Here is a 14,237-nt window from a genome sequence, read left to right on the forward strand (position 1 = left end):
ACGCTGCTGCCCGCCCTGGGGGAGGGGGTGCCTGCCCCGGAGCCCAGCGGGGGCGGGGGTCTCTCGGGACCCTCGAGGGTCCAGCCTGCAGTTGGGCAGGGCAGGGCAGCAGCAGCCCCACACTCCTCACCCTGTCTCTGCACCCCTCTCTTCCCGCAGCCTCCGCGGCCTTCCCTGTCCTTCTGGCCCCCAATCCTCGGAGCAAGACACATCCACATCCTAATCTCCAACACTCAAGGCACGCGGCCCCCCAGGGGACTGAGCAGTGAGCCTGGGGGGAGGTAGATTGTTCTGGACTCCCCGGGGCCACGGGTCAGAGCAGGGAGTGGACGGTGCCGCCCTGCCAGACCTGCAGGTGGGAGATACTGCCGCGAGGAATGCTGGCGGCTTCTCGGCGCTGGGGGCAAACAGGGAACAAGCACGCGGCCCCCCGAGGACCCCCTGCCCCGCCCTGCAGATGGACGCCTTGATAGGTACCCTGTGAGTGTCACCAGCGCGACCTCTGACCTCCTGAACCGCAAAACAATGAATCTGTCCGAGCCGCTGCATTTGCAGTCCCTCGTCCCCACTCGTGCGGCCCTTGTGCAGGGTGACCAGCCACCCGGGCCGGCCGCGGCTGTCCCCGAGGGAGCCCCCGGTCACCCTGCGGGTGGTCCCTGCCCTGTTCCTCTCATGTCTCCCCGCCTGTCTGCTGCCACGCAAGGCGGGACATCCTGTGGAGAACGCCGGCCACGGGGGTGTTGTCCCGTTTCACAGGTGGGAAGACGGAGGCGGGGACAGGTGGGCACCTGCCAAGTGGCCAGTGAGGGATTCTGCCCCAGGCTGTGGCCCCCAGAGATGCTGCGGTGGGCAGCCTCTCCCCTTCCAGCCAGCGCCCCTGCGGCGGCGTGGCCCTGTCACTCAGGCCCTGTCACCCAGACCCTGTCACTCAGACCCCGTCACTCAAGCCCTGTCACTCAGACCCTGTCACTCAGACCCTGTCACTCAGGCCCTGTCACTCAGGCCCCGTCACTCAGGCCTGTCACCCAGACCCTGTCACTCAGGCCCCGTCACCCAGACCCTGTCACTCAGACCCTGTGACTCAGGCCCCGTCACCCAGACCCCGTCACTCAGGCCCCGTCACCCAGACCCTGTCACTCAGGCCCCGTCACCCAGACCCTGTCACTCAGGCCCCGTGACCCAGACCCCATCACCCAGGCCCTGTCACCCAGACCCTGTCACTCAGACCCTGTCGCCCAGACCCTGTCACTCAGGCCCTGTCACTCAGGCCCTGTCACTTAGACCCTGTCACCCAGGCCCTGTCACCTAGACCCTGTCACTCAGACTCTGTCACCCAGACCGTGTCACCCAGGCCCTGTCACCCAGGCCCTGTCACCCAGGCCCTGTCACCCAGGCCCTGTCACCCAGACCCTGTCGCTCAGGCCCTGTCACCCAGACCCTGTCACCCAGACCCTGTCACTCAGACCCTGTCACTCAGGCCTTGTCACCCAGACCCTGTCACTCAGACCCTGTCACCCAGGCCCTGTCACTCAGACCCTGTCACTCAGGCCTGTCACCCAGGCCCTGTCACTCAGGCCTGTCACCCAGGCCCTGTCACTCAGGCCTGTCACCCAGGCCCTGTCACCCAGACCCCGTCACTCAGGCCCCGTCACCCAGACCCCGTCACTCAGGCCCCGTCACCCAGACCCCGTCACCCAGGCCCTGTCACTTAGACCCTGTCACTCAGACCCTGTCACCCAGGCCCCGTCACCCAGACCCCGTCACTCAGGCCCCATCACCCAGACCCCGTCACCCAGGCCCTGTCACTTAGACCCTGTCACCCAGACCCTGTCACTCAGGCCCTGTCACTCAGGCCCCGTCACCCAGACCCTGTCACCCAGACCCTGTCACTCAGGCCCTGTCACCCAGGCCCTGTCACTCAGACCCTGTCACCCAGGCCCTGTCACCCAGACCCTGTCACTCAGGCCTGTCACCCAGGCCCTGTCACTCAGACCCTGTCACTCAGGCCCCGTCACCCAGACCCCGTCACTCAGGCCCCGTCACCCAGACCCCGTCACCCTGGCCCTGTCACTTAGACTCTGTCACTCAGACCCTGTCACCCAGGCCCTGTCACTCAGACCCTGTCACTCAGGCCCTGTCACTCAGGCCTGCCACCCAGGCCCTGTCACTCAGACCCTGTCACTCAGACTCTGTCGCCCAGACCCTGTCACCCAGACCCTGTCACCCAGGCCCTGTCACCCAGGCCCTGTCACCCAGACCCTGTCGCTCAGGCCCTGTCACCCAGGCCTTGTCACTCAGACCCTGTCACCCAGACCCTGTCACTCAGGCCCTGTCACTCAGACCCTGTCACTCAGGCCCTGTCACCCAGACCCTGTCACCCAGGCCCTGTCACCCAGACCCTGTCACTCAGGCCCTGTCACTCAGGCCCTGTCATCCAGACCCTGTCACCCAGACCCTGTCACTCAGGCCCTGTCACCCAGACCCTGTCACCCAGGCCCTGTCACCCAGACCCTGTCACTCAGGCCCTGTCACTCAGACCCTGTCACCCAGACCCTGTCACTCAGGCCCTGTCACCCAGGCCCTGTCACTCAGACCCTGTCGCTCAGACTCTGTCACCCAGACCCTGTCACCCAGGCCCTGTCACTCAGGCCCTGTCACTCAGACCCTGTCACCCAGACCCTGTCACTCAGGCCCTGTCACTCAGACCCTGTCACCCAGACCCTGTCACTCAGGCCCTGTCACCCAGGCCCTGTCACTCAGACCCTGTCGCTCAGACTCTGTCACCCAGACCCTGTCACCCAGGCCCTGTCACTCAGGCCCTGTCACTCAGACCCTGTCACCCAGACCCTGTCACTCAGGCCCTGTCACCCAGACCCTGTCACCCAGACCCTGTCACCCAGACCCTGTCACTCAGGCCCTGTCACCCAGGCCCTGTCACTCAGACCCTGCCACTCAGACCCTGTCACTCAGGCCCTGTCACTCAGGCCCTGTCACTCAGGCCCTGTCACCCAGGCCCTGTCACCCAGACCCCGCTCCTCTGGGCGCCCGCAGGTGCAGGGCCTGGCGGAGGGTCTCCCTCCTGTCTCCAGGCCCCCTGGGCTGTCTTTCTTGCCCTCCACCCCGCCCACCGTCCACCGTCCACCACCTGCCGCCCTCTCCGCGCCACGATCGTCCTCCTGGGGTCCACAGCGCCCGCCCCCGGTCCCAGCTCGGACGGACCGTGGCACGGTTATGTACGGACTTGGTGACGGAGTCGGACCGTGCTGGGGTTTGCTCGGAGCTGCCGCGGAGAGTGGGCGCGCGGTGAACGGAGGTCCTCTCTCTCTTGGTCCTGCAACCTGGAGCCCGGCCCAGGCCTCTCCCCGTGGCTGGCAGACGGCGTCCTCTCCCTGTGTCCCCTCGTGGTCGCCCCTCTGCGCGTGAGTGCCCTGATCTCTTCTGAGAAGGTCTCCAGCCCCCCGGAGGCCCCCTTTTAACTCACTCACCTCCGCACAGACCCCTCCAGGTCCGGTCGCGTGCTCGGTGCCAGGGCAGGGGCTACGACGCCGACTGCTGGGAGACACAGCCCAGCCCCCGCACTGCCCCGTGTGCCTGGACACCGGGCCCCTGCCGGCGCTTCCCTCTGTGCCCCGTCCCGCCGCAGACGCCGGCCGCGCCGTTGCCATCTCAGACGTCCGTGGAGCTCGGTGGTCTCACTTGCTCCCGAGCGTTCGCACTGTTGTCCCCAGGTCCCTTCTCCCGCAGGTGCCCGCCTGGACCCGCCAGCCCTCCCCCTCTGCAGGTACAGAGCCCAGGTCTGTCCTCGTACAACCCTTCCTCACGGTGCGGGTGCGGATCCTGTGCATGGCACGTGGGACCCCAGCCCCCGGCCCCGGGACCCTGTGGTTTACGGCGAGTCGAGCACAGAAGTGGGGATGACCTCCTCTGGGCCCCAGGGCCCCGTGGGGTCTGTCCTGCTCAGTGTGGTGGTCCCTGCACACTCTGGGGACACCTCCCCGTGTGGCCTCTGCCCTGCAGGTGCTTGCTGTTTGCCCACCCCTCCTCCCAGCCCTGCACCCCTCCTCCCAGCCCTGCACCCCTCCTCCCAGTCATACACCCCTCCTCCCAGCCCTGCAGACCCTCCTCCCAGCCATGCACCCCTCCTCCCAGCCCTGCACCCCTCCTCCCAGCCCTGCAGACCCTCCTCCCAGCCCTGCACCCCTCCTCCCAGCCCTGCAGACCCTCCTCCCAGCCATGCACCCCTCCTCCCAGCCTTGCAGACCCTCCTCCCAGCCCTGCACCCCTCTCTCAGCCATGCATCCTCCTCCTAGCCATACACCCCTCCTCCCAGCCATGCACCCCTCCTCCCAGCCTTGCACCCCTCCTCCCAGCTATGCACCCCTCCTCCCAGCCATGCACCCCTCCTCCCAGCCTTGCACCCCTCCTCCCAGCCATGCACCCCTCCTCCCAGCCATGCACCCCTCCTCCCAGTCATGCACCCCTCCTCCCAGTCCTGCACCCCTCCTCCCAGCCATGCACCCCTCCTCCCAGCCATGCACCCCTCCTCCCAGCCCTGCAGACCCTCCTCCCAGCCATGCACCCCTCCTCCCAACCATGCACCCCTCCTCCCAGCCCTGCAGACCCCGCCTCAAATGTTACAGCCAGGGAAGCGAGGCTGGGCCCACCCCCAGCCTGGATCCCCTGTTGCATTTCATTGGAACCATCTGACACCGTTTTCAACGCTGCCTGCCTGGGAACATTCAGACCGTCATGACTGTGTTGCTTTTTACCATTTTTTTTTTTTTTTTTTTAAACAGAGTCTCACTCTGTTGCCCAGGCTAGAGTGCCGTGGCGTCAGCCTAGCTCACATCAACCTCACACTCCTGGCCTCAAGCAGTCTGTCTGCCTCAGCCTCCCGAGTAGCTGGACTACAGGCATGCGCCACCATGCCCGGCTGATTTTTTTCTATATATTTTTAGTTGGCCAATTAATTTCTTTCTATTTTTTTTTTTTTTAGAAAAGACGGGGTTCTCGCTCTTGCTCAGGCTGGTTTTGAACTCCTGACCTTGAGCGATCCTCCCGCCTCGGCCTCCCAGAGTGCTGGGATGACAGGCGTGAGCCACCACGCCCGGCTCCTGCTTTTCACCATTTCATGTGACGAGCTAGGGCCCGCTCACATGGCGGCCGTCCACGGGCTTCTAGTGGAACGGAGACATTCTTGCCGTCCAGGGGCTGCTAGCACCGTGACGCCGGAGCTCGGCGCACGCCCTGCCCCGAGCTCAGCTGTGTTCAGCTGCACAGGGGCTCACCGCGGCCGTCGCAGTTGCCTGCGGCCCTCAGCCCCGCAACACGCGTGTGTGCAGGCTGTGCCGCCCAGGTCCGTGCAAGCGTCCTCCGTGGCGTTTCCCGGGACAAGAGGGCCGCCGCGCGCCGAGTTTCTGGGAACACCGTCCCTCCGTGAAGCCATGCTTGGCCGTAGAAGGGATGACAAACCGCACCTGTCTAAAACGTGCGGTTTGGCGAGTTTCGAGGTGCGTGCGTGCGCTGCCGAGACGAGGAACGTCACCCTCCGACTTCCTGGTGACGTGTCTGTCACCGCGCCCCAGCCCCTCCCCCACCCGCTCCCAGGCAGCCCCTGCCCTGCCGTCCCTGGCTGTAGACCGCGTGCCGCACCTACACGCGTGTGCTACGAGGCTCGTCAAGCACACACATGTGCTTGCTGTGTCTGTCTCCGTCCCCCAGCGCAAGGGCGGCACTTTGAGACGCGCCTGTCACCGTGTTGTTGATTTGCTGCTGAAACAAATCGCCACGCACTCGAGCCAAGGCAAAGCTGCAGTTGTACCGGTTCTGGAGGCCGGAGTTGATGAGAACGTCTGGGGCCCCTGTGAGGTCCCCCCGGGCCAGGAGTCAGAGGCAAACGGGGAGGACTGTCCATGCACAGGGAGGCAGGGATCCCTGAAGGCGATAGTAGAATTCCGTTCTGGCTTCCCCGACATCATCCTGCGGGATTTTCTCAGTGAGTCCGTGTATGGGCCCAGCAGAGGAGGGATTTAGTGCAGCTGTGCTGTAAGCAGTTGGTCCTACACTTTCTTCCTTCCTCCAACACGGGCCCCACTGGGCCAAGACCCACCCAGGTGTGGACAGGACCGTGCTCCGTCTGGGGGCCCCGGGAAAATCCCTTCCCTCCCTCTGCCCCTCAGCCGCCTCGGTGGCCGCCGGCGTCCTCCCTGGGGGGCCCCTTCCTCTGGCGGACGCCGGCCCCGAGGCTGAGTCCTCCTGGCACCCCAGCACGCTGCCTCCCGCTCCCCAGAGCCCCGTGACCAGGCTGCCCGCGCGGATAATCCGGGGCAATCTCCCTGTTTCGCAGTCAGCTGTCTGGCGGCCGGAATTCCATCCACAGCCTTAATACCCGCCAGGGCGACCCGGGGCCCGGGGATTGGGGCGTGACCACCTCCCGGGGGTGTTATGCCGCGGCCCACAGTCAGGGTTTCTCTATTTTCACTGCTGAAGCGTTTTCCGTCATTGGCAGGTGACACAGTTTGTTCGTCCGCGGAACTGTCGAGGGTCCTTTGGGTGGGTCCTGGTTTGGGGCTGTCGCAAGCGAAGCCCGGCCCGTTTGTATTTTCACATGAATTTTTAAATCGGCTTGTACGTTTCTACGAAAAACCCTCCTGAGGTTTTGACTCAGGTCCGGTTGATCTACAGATTCATTTGGAAAAGACTGGCATCTTCAGGACCCTGGTTTCTCCCTGTCCGTGAACGCTGCGCGTCCCTCTCACCTGCCCGGCTTCCTCCCCTCCCCTGTGCGTTTTAGAGGTTTCTGAGTGCAAGTCTGGGACAGCTTTCGTGCAAATTTGTCTGCAGATACCTCCTGTTTTAAGCTCTCTTGCAAACAAATGGCCACTTTAAACTCCAGTTTCAGATGCTCATGGCTAGTGTATGTAAATGTAGTTGATTTTTGTCTATTGACCTTCTATCCTTGCAACCCTGCTACACTCATTTGTCAGTCTTGGTGACTTTTTCACAGATTTTGTAGGGTTTTCTTCAAAGATGAGGTTGTCTTCCTGCCTGAAGCAAAGGCAGTTGTGCTTCCCTTTGCAATCGGGACACATTTTGTTACTTCCTTCCCTAATGGCACCAGCTCAAGGGCGGGCAGCGTCTGCACTTTGCTCCTCTCTGTGGAGAGAAGTGTCAGTTTCCATCATTACCGACGATACGAACTTTATTCTCTGCTTGCTGGGAACTCTTATCAGGAACGATGCTAGCTTTTTTTTTTTTGTTTTTTTTTTTTGAGATAGAGTCTGACTCTGTTGCCTGAGTTAGAGTGCCGTGGCGTCAGCCTAGCTCACAGCAACCTCAGACTCCTGGGCTCAAGCGATCCTCCTGCCTCAGCCTCCTGAGTAGCTGGGACTACAGGCATGCGCCACCATGCCCGGCTAATTTTTTCTATATATTTTTAGTTGTCCAGCTAATTTCCTTCTATTTTTATTAGAGATGGGGTCTTGCCCTTGCTCAGGCTGGTCTCGAACTCCTGACCTTGAGCGATCCTCCCGCCTCGGCCTCCCAGAGAGCTAGGATTACAGGCCTGAGCCGCCACGCCGGGCCCGACGCTAGGCTTTGTGAGATGCTTTTCCTGTGCCCGGGGAGACGGTCACGTGCTTTTCCCTTTTCAGTCTGTTCAGATGGTGAATTAAATTCATCGATTTCTAAATGTCGAAATAACCCGGCATGCCCGGGAATGAAGCCTGCTCCGCCACGACTGTTGTCCTTTCATATGTTTTGGGACTTGATTTGCTAAACTTCTGCTGAGAATTTCCGAGCATTTTTCATTTGCTGTATACCCTTTCTGGTGAGGCGTCAGTTCACGCCGTTTCCCATTTCTGAGTTGGATTTTCAGGTTGTTGACTTGTCAGGGCTCTTTGCATATCTTAGATTCAAGTCCTTCGGCAGATACGTGTGGGGTGAAAACATCCCCCCGCGTGTGGCTTCTCCTCCTGCCCAGAGCTGTGCCTTCCACAGAGCACAGTTCTTAACTGTAGTGACGCCCAGTGTGCCGATTACTTCTTTCCTGGACCGTGTCGTCGGTGCTGTCTCTAAGAAGTCATCACTGCACCCAAAGTCTGCCGAACTCTCTCCTGTGTCATCTTCTAGGAATTTTGCAGTTTTGCTTTACGTTTAGGTCTATGGTCCATTCTGAGCTAGTCTTTGTGAAGGTATAAAGTCCATGCCTAGATTCACCAATCTGTTTATCTTTGCATATCTAATTGTGCCAGCGCCATTGAAAAGACTTTCTTTGGCCGGGCGCGGTGGATCACGCCTGTAATCCTAGCAATCTGGGAGGCCGAGGCTGGAGGATCGCTCAAGGTCAGGAGTTTGAAACCAGCCTGAGCAAGAGCGAGACCCCGTCTCTACTAAAAATACAAAGAAATTAATTGGTCAACTAAAAATATATAGAAAAAAAGTTAGCCGGGCATGGTGGCGCATGCCAGTAGTCCCAGCTACTCAGGAGGCTGAGGCAGGAGGATTGCTTGAGCCCAGGAGTTGGAGGTTGCTGTGAGTTAGGCTGACGCCATGGCACTCACTCAAGCCTGGGCAACAGAGCGAGAGTCTGTCTCAAAAAAAAAAAAAAAAAAAAAAAAAGAAAGAAAGAAAAGAAAAGAAAAAAAGAAAAGACAAGACTTTCTTTTCTTCATGGAATCATCTTTGCTTCTTTGTCCAAGTCCAGTTGGTTACATTTACAGGAGTCTGTCTCTGGGCTTTCATTTCTGCCCTTGATCTCTTTGTCTGTTCTTTTGCGAACACCACGCCGCTTTGATTACTGGAGCTCTAAGCACATCTTGAGCTCATGAAGGGTCAGTTCTGTGGCTTTGATCTTCTCCCTCAATGCTGCCTTGGCTACCCCGGGTCTTGTGTCTTTCCTTATAAACTTTAAAGTTTGTCTGTCTGTAGTTGCAAAATAGCTTGCTGCGATTGTGATTGGGATTGCATGGAATCGATAGATCGGGAGCTGATGTATTCTGACCGGGGCAGTCTTCCTGTGCATGAATGTGGAATGCCTCTGTATTTTTATTTAGGGCTCCTTTGATATCCTTCATCAGCGTCTTGCAGTTTTTCTCATATAGATTTTGTACGTATTTTGTTAGATTTATAGCTAAGTATTTGTTTTTATTTTTGGGGTGCTAGTGAAAGTGGTCGTGTGTTTTTAATTTCAAATTTCACTTGCTCCTGGCTGTTCCATAGATGATTCGTCTCTTTGTGTCTTTATACTTTACGCAAGATTTTTATACGTAGCATAGAGTTGGGTCATGCTTTTCTTTTTTTAAATCCAATTTGACTATTTCTGCCTTTTTCTTTCTTTTTTTTTTTTCTTTGACACAGAGTCTCACTCTGTTGCCCAGGCTAGAGTGAGTCCTGTGGCGTCAGCCTAGCTCACAGCAACCTCAAACTCCTGGGCTCAGGCGATCCTCCTGCCTCAGCCTCCTGAGTAGCTGGGACTACCTACAGGCATGCACCACCACGGCCGGCTAATTTTTTCTATATATTTTTAGTTGGCCAATTCATTTCTTTGTATTCTTAGTAGAGATAGAGTCTCGCTCTTGCTCAGGCTGGTCTGAAACTCGTGACTTTGAGTTATCAGCTTGCCTCAGCCTCCCAGAGTGCTAGGATTGCAGGCATGAGGCACCTCGCCCGGTCTATTTCTGTCTCTTAATTGGGATTTTTAGACCCTGAGGCCGGGCCCTGCCTACGGCACGGTGTGTGACTATGCTTACATTCCTGCAATCGCCCTCACCTCCTGCAGCCCTTTCCTTCCTCGGTTTTTGGTCATTTTCTCCCACGATGCAGGCACTGGTCCCAGCTGGGGGACCCTGTGTCAGCCTCCGCGCCCCTGCCCACCGGCACTTTGCCACGTGGGCTGCAGCCGCCCAGTCCTCTCTTGCCTCCTGGGGCAGCAGGTGGGGACAGAAAGCCCAGGGGTGACCCATGCCGGGACGGTGAAGCAATCCGTGACAGAGACATACGGTAAATCAGCTGACAAAGGAGTGGCCTTCGATAAACGGCGCTGGAACCGCCAGACATTGTCCGCGAACAAAGCAGATAAAGAACCTCAAAACATTCCTCACCCAAAAGCTCATAGACCTAAATGTAAAGTGCAGCACACACACAAAAAAACCGAAAACAACAACAAAAAAAACTTTTTAGAAAAGCATGGCAGAAAAACCTGCATGCACTCGAGTGAGGCAGAGATCTTGGGCCGGAGGGTATGAAAGCATGGCTTGCCAGGAGAAGACTGATCGGTCAGATGCCATCAAAACTGAAAACCTGGCCGGGCGCGGTGGTCCCCAGCTATAGTCCCAGCACTCTGGGAGGCTGAGGCAGGAGGATCGCTTGAGCCTAGGAGTTTGAGGTTGCTGTGAGCTAGGCTGACGCCGAGGCACTCACTCTAGCCTGGGCAACAGAGTGAGACTCTGTCCCCCCCTCCCCAAATAAATAAATAAATAAATAAATAAATAAACAGAGGAGTGTCGGTGAGGACGGGCTCAACCGGGCCCCCACCCGCTGCCACCGGGTGCCGGCGGGGTGTTTCTCGTACCGTCTAACACGCACTCACACGCATGATCCGGCTTCACGGTGCAGGGCATTGAGAGTGGCGTGAAAGTGCGTGTTCACACAAGCGCCCGTGTGTGAGTGTCTAAACCGGCAGCCTCCCTCAGTCACGGAACCCTGCGGACAACCCCAGTGTCCTCAGCCTGCGGCCGGGCGAGCCCGCGGGGACAGGTCCTCGCCGAGGAACCCTCCGGAGAGAGGCAAGGCCGCGCCGGGGGCGGCCCTCTGCTCTCCCCGCCGCCGTGGGGGTTGGGGCGAGGCCAGGCGACAGGGCTGCCCACTGTGCAGATCCCTCCCCGGAGACGTTCTGGGACCGACGGGGACAACAGGGGACGGAAGCGGATCGGCGGCTGCCCCGGGGTCGAGGGTGGGAGGGTTGACCGCAAAAAGGAAGTGCGAGGGACGGTCTCGCGGTGGCAGGATTGTCCTATATCCTGATTTTGGTGGCGGTTATGCAAGTTCATGTGTCCTTCACAACTCACAGAACTGAACGTGCGGGAACAGCGACATTCGCGGTGTGCCAGACAGAAACACGTTGGAGACACGGCGTCTCCACGGAGGCCACGCCCGGGCTCGCTCTCCTCCTCTTCCTCAGCCCCGGCTCCAGCCTCCTCCGTGGCGGTGTCCGGCGTTATCGGCAAGCACTTGACCTCTGCTTGCTTTTGTTTTGTTTTGTTTTGTTTTTTTAGCCTCTATAAATTAGTTATTTTATCATCTTTTAGTTAATATATTTTTAATTGTACTTACGTATTTACCGGTTAACTAACTCACCATTTCCTGTTGAGTTTTACCTTCTCTCTGGTTATAATGTTTTTCTTCCCAATATAGAGCCGTTAACAGTTTCTTTTCCCTTCCTTCCTTCCTGCCTGCCTTCCTTCCTTCCTGCCTTCCTTCCTTCCTGCCTTCCTTCCTGCCTTCCTTCCTGCCTGCCTTCCTTCCTGCCTGCCTTCCTTCCTGCCTGCCTTCCTGCCTGCCTGCCTGCCTTCCTACCTGCCTGCCTGCCTTCCTGCCTGCCTTCCTGCCTGCCTGCCTTCCTGCCTGCCTTCCTTCCTTCCTGCCTGCCTGCCTGCCTTCCTGCCTGCCTGCCTTCCTTCCTTCCTGCCTGCCTGCCTTCCTTCCTCCCTGCCTTCCTTCCTGCCTGCCTGCCTGCCTTCCTGCCTGCCTTCCTGCCTGCCTGCCTGCCTGCCTGCCTTCCTGCCTGCCTTCCTGCCTGCCTGCCTTCCTGCCTGCCTTCCTGCCTTCCTGCCTGCCTGCCTGCCTTCCTGCCTGCCTGCCTGCCTTCCTGCCTGCCTTCCTGCCTTCCTGCCTTCCTGCCTGCCTTCCTGCCTTCCTGCCTGCCTGCCTGCCTGCCTTCCTGCCTGCCTGCCTGCCTTCCTGCCTGCCTTCCTGCCTTCCTTCCTGCCTTCCTGCCTGCCTTCCTGCCTTCCTGCCTGCCTTCCTGCCTGCCTGCCTGCCTGCCTTCCTGCCTGCCTGCCTGCCTTCCTGCCTGCCTTCCTGCCTTCCTGCCTGCCTTCCTGCCTTCCTGCCTGCCTTCCTGCCTTCCTGCCTGCCTTCCTGCCTTCCTGCCTGCCTTCCTGCCTGCCTGCCTGCCTGCCTGCCTGCCTTCCTGCCTTCCTGCCTTCCTGCCTTCCTGCCTTCCTGTCTGCCTGCCTTCCTTCCTGCCTGCCTTCCTGCCTGCCTTCCTGTCTGCCTGCCTTCCTGCCTTCCTGTCTGCCTGCCTTCCTGCCTTCCTGGCTGCCTTCCTGCCTTCCTGTCTGCCTTCCTGCCTGCCTGCCTGCCTTCCTGTCTGCCTGCCTGCCTGCCTTCCTGTCTGCCTGCCTTCCTGCCTTCCTGCCTTCCTCCCTCCCTCCCTTCCTTCTTTCTTTCTTTCTTTTTTTTTTGAGACAGACTCTCACTCTGTCGCCCAGGCTAGAGTGAGTGCCGTGGCGTCAGCCTAGCTCACAGCAACCTCAGACTCCTGGGCTCAAGCGATCCTCCTGCCTCAGCCTCCCGAGTAGCTGGGACTACAGGCATGCGCCACCATGCCCGGCTAATTTTTTCTATATATATATTAGTTGGCCAATTAATTTCTTTCTATTTTTAGTAGAGACGGGGTCTCGCTCTTGCTCAGGCTGGTTTTGAACTCCTGACCTCGAGCAGTCCGCCCGCCTCGGCCTCCCAGAGTGCTGGGATTACAGGCCTTTTTCAGGTTTCCCCGACAGCGCCGACTGTTCTGAAGCTGTTGTACCAGCTCCCATGGCGCCAGCACAGAACGAGCTGTCTGGGTATCCCGCATCCCTGCCGTGCCTGGGTCTGCCAGGCGTTGAGTGTTTGCCTACCTAGAGTGGAAAATCATGCTATTTTTTTTTTTTAAAAAAACCAGCTTTCTTGAGACATAATTCACATATCATGCGATGTACAATGGCTTTTAGCATATGCCCAGAGTTGTACGACTGTCACAACTACGTAATTCCAGAATATTCTCCGCATCCCATAAGGGAACCCTGTACCCAGTAGCCATTATCTGCCAACATCCCCATCCCCCACCTCCTGGTAACCAGGGATCTACTTTCTGTTCCCGTGTCTGCTTATTCGGGACACTTCACACACACGGAATCACATAATATGAAGTCTCTGGTGACCCGTGTTTTTCACTTGGCATAATGTTTCCCGCACTCACCCAAGTTGTGGCAAGTTATTAGCAATTGGTTGCATTTTTGGGTTTTTTTTTTTTTGAGACAGAGTCTCGCTTTGTTGTCCAGACTAGAGTCAGTGCCGTGGCGTCAGCCTAGCTCACAGCAACCTCAAACTCCTGGGCTCAAGAGATCCTCCTGCCTCAGCCTCCCGAGTAGCTGGGACTACAGGTATGTGCCACCATGCCCGGTTGATTTTTTTGTATATATATTTTTAGTTGGTCAATTAATTTCTTTCTATTTTTAGTAGAGACGGGGGTCTCGCTCTTGCTCAGGTTGGTCTTGAACTCCTGAGCTCAAACGATCCTCCTGCCTCGGCCTCCCAGAGTGCTGGGATTACAGGCGTGAGCCACCGTGCTCGGCCTTAAGTGTTTCTTGGTTATTTGAGTTTCCATGCCTGCGAAATGACTGTGTAAATCAGGGGTCCTCAAACTTTTTAAACAGGGGGCCAGTTCACTGTCCCTCAGACCGTTGGGGGCCGTTGGAGAGAGCGGCGCACATTCCACACATGCGCACTGTGGGCCCGGGGCGAGTCGGCTGCTAAGCAGGACAGGAAGTGGCAGCAAAAACACCCGTGGACCAGGTAAATGTCCTCAGCAGGCCGCAGGTGGCCCTTGGGCCATAGTTTGAGGACCCCTGGTTTAAATGTTCTGCCTATTTTTCTATTGCACTGTTTTGTTTTCTTAGTGCTTTGCAGAGGTGATCATTTATTCTGTGTACTACCCCTTTGTTTTTCATGTGTGTCACAAACCTAGTCTCCCAACTTGTGACTTTCCCTGTGGCTGTTTTTACTTTTGAGACAGAGTCTCACTCCGTTGCTTGGGCTAGAGTGCCATGGCGTCAGCCTCACTCACAGCAACCTCAGACTCCTAAGCTCAAGCGATCCTGTTGGCTCAGCCTCCCGAGTAGCTGGGACTACAGGCATGTGCCACCTTGCCTGGCTAATTTTTTCTATATATTTTTAGTTGGCCAATTAATTTC

The sequence above is a fragment of the Microcebus murinus genome, chromosome 4 (assembly GCF_040939455.1).
Source record: "Microcebus murinus isolate Inina chromosome 4, M.murinus_Inina_mat1.0, whole genome shotgun sequence".
Taxonomy (NCBI): domain Eukaryota; kingdom Metazoa; phylum Chordata; class Mammalia; order Primates; family Cheirogaleidae; genus Microcebus; species Microcebus murinus.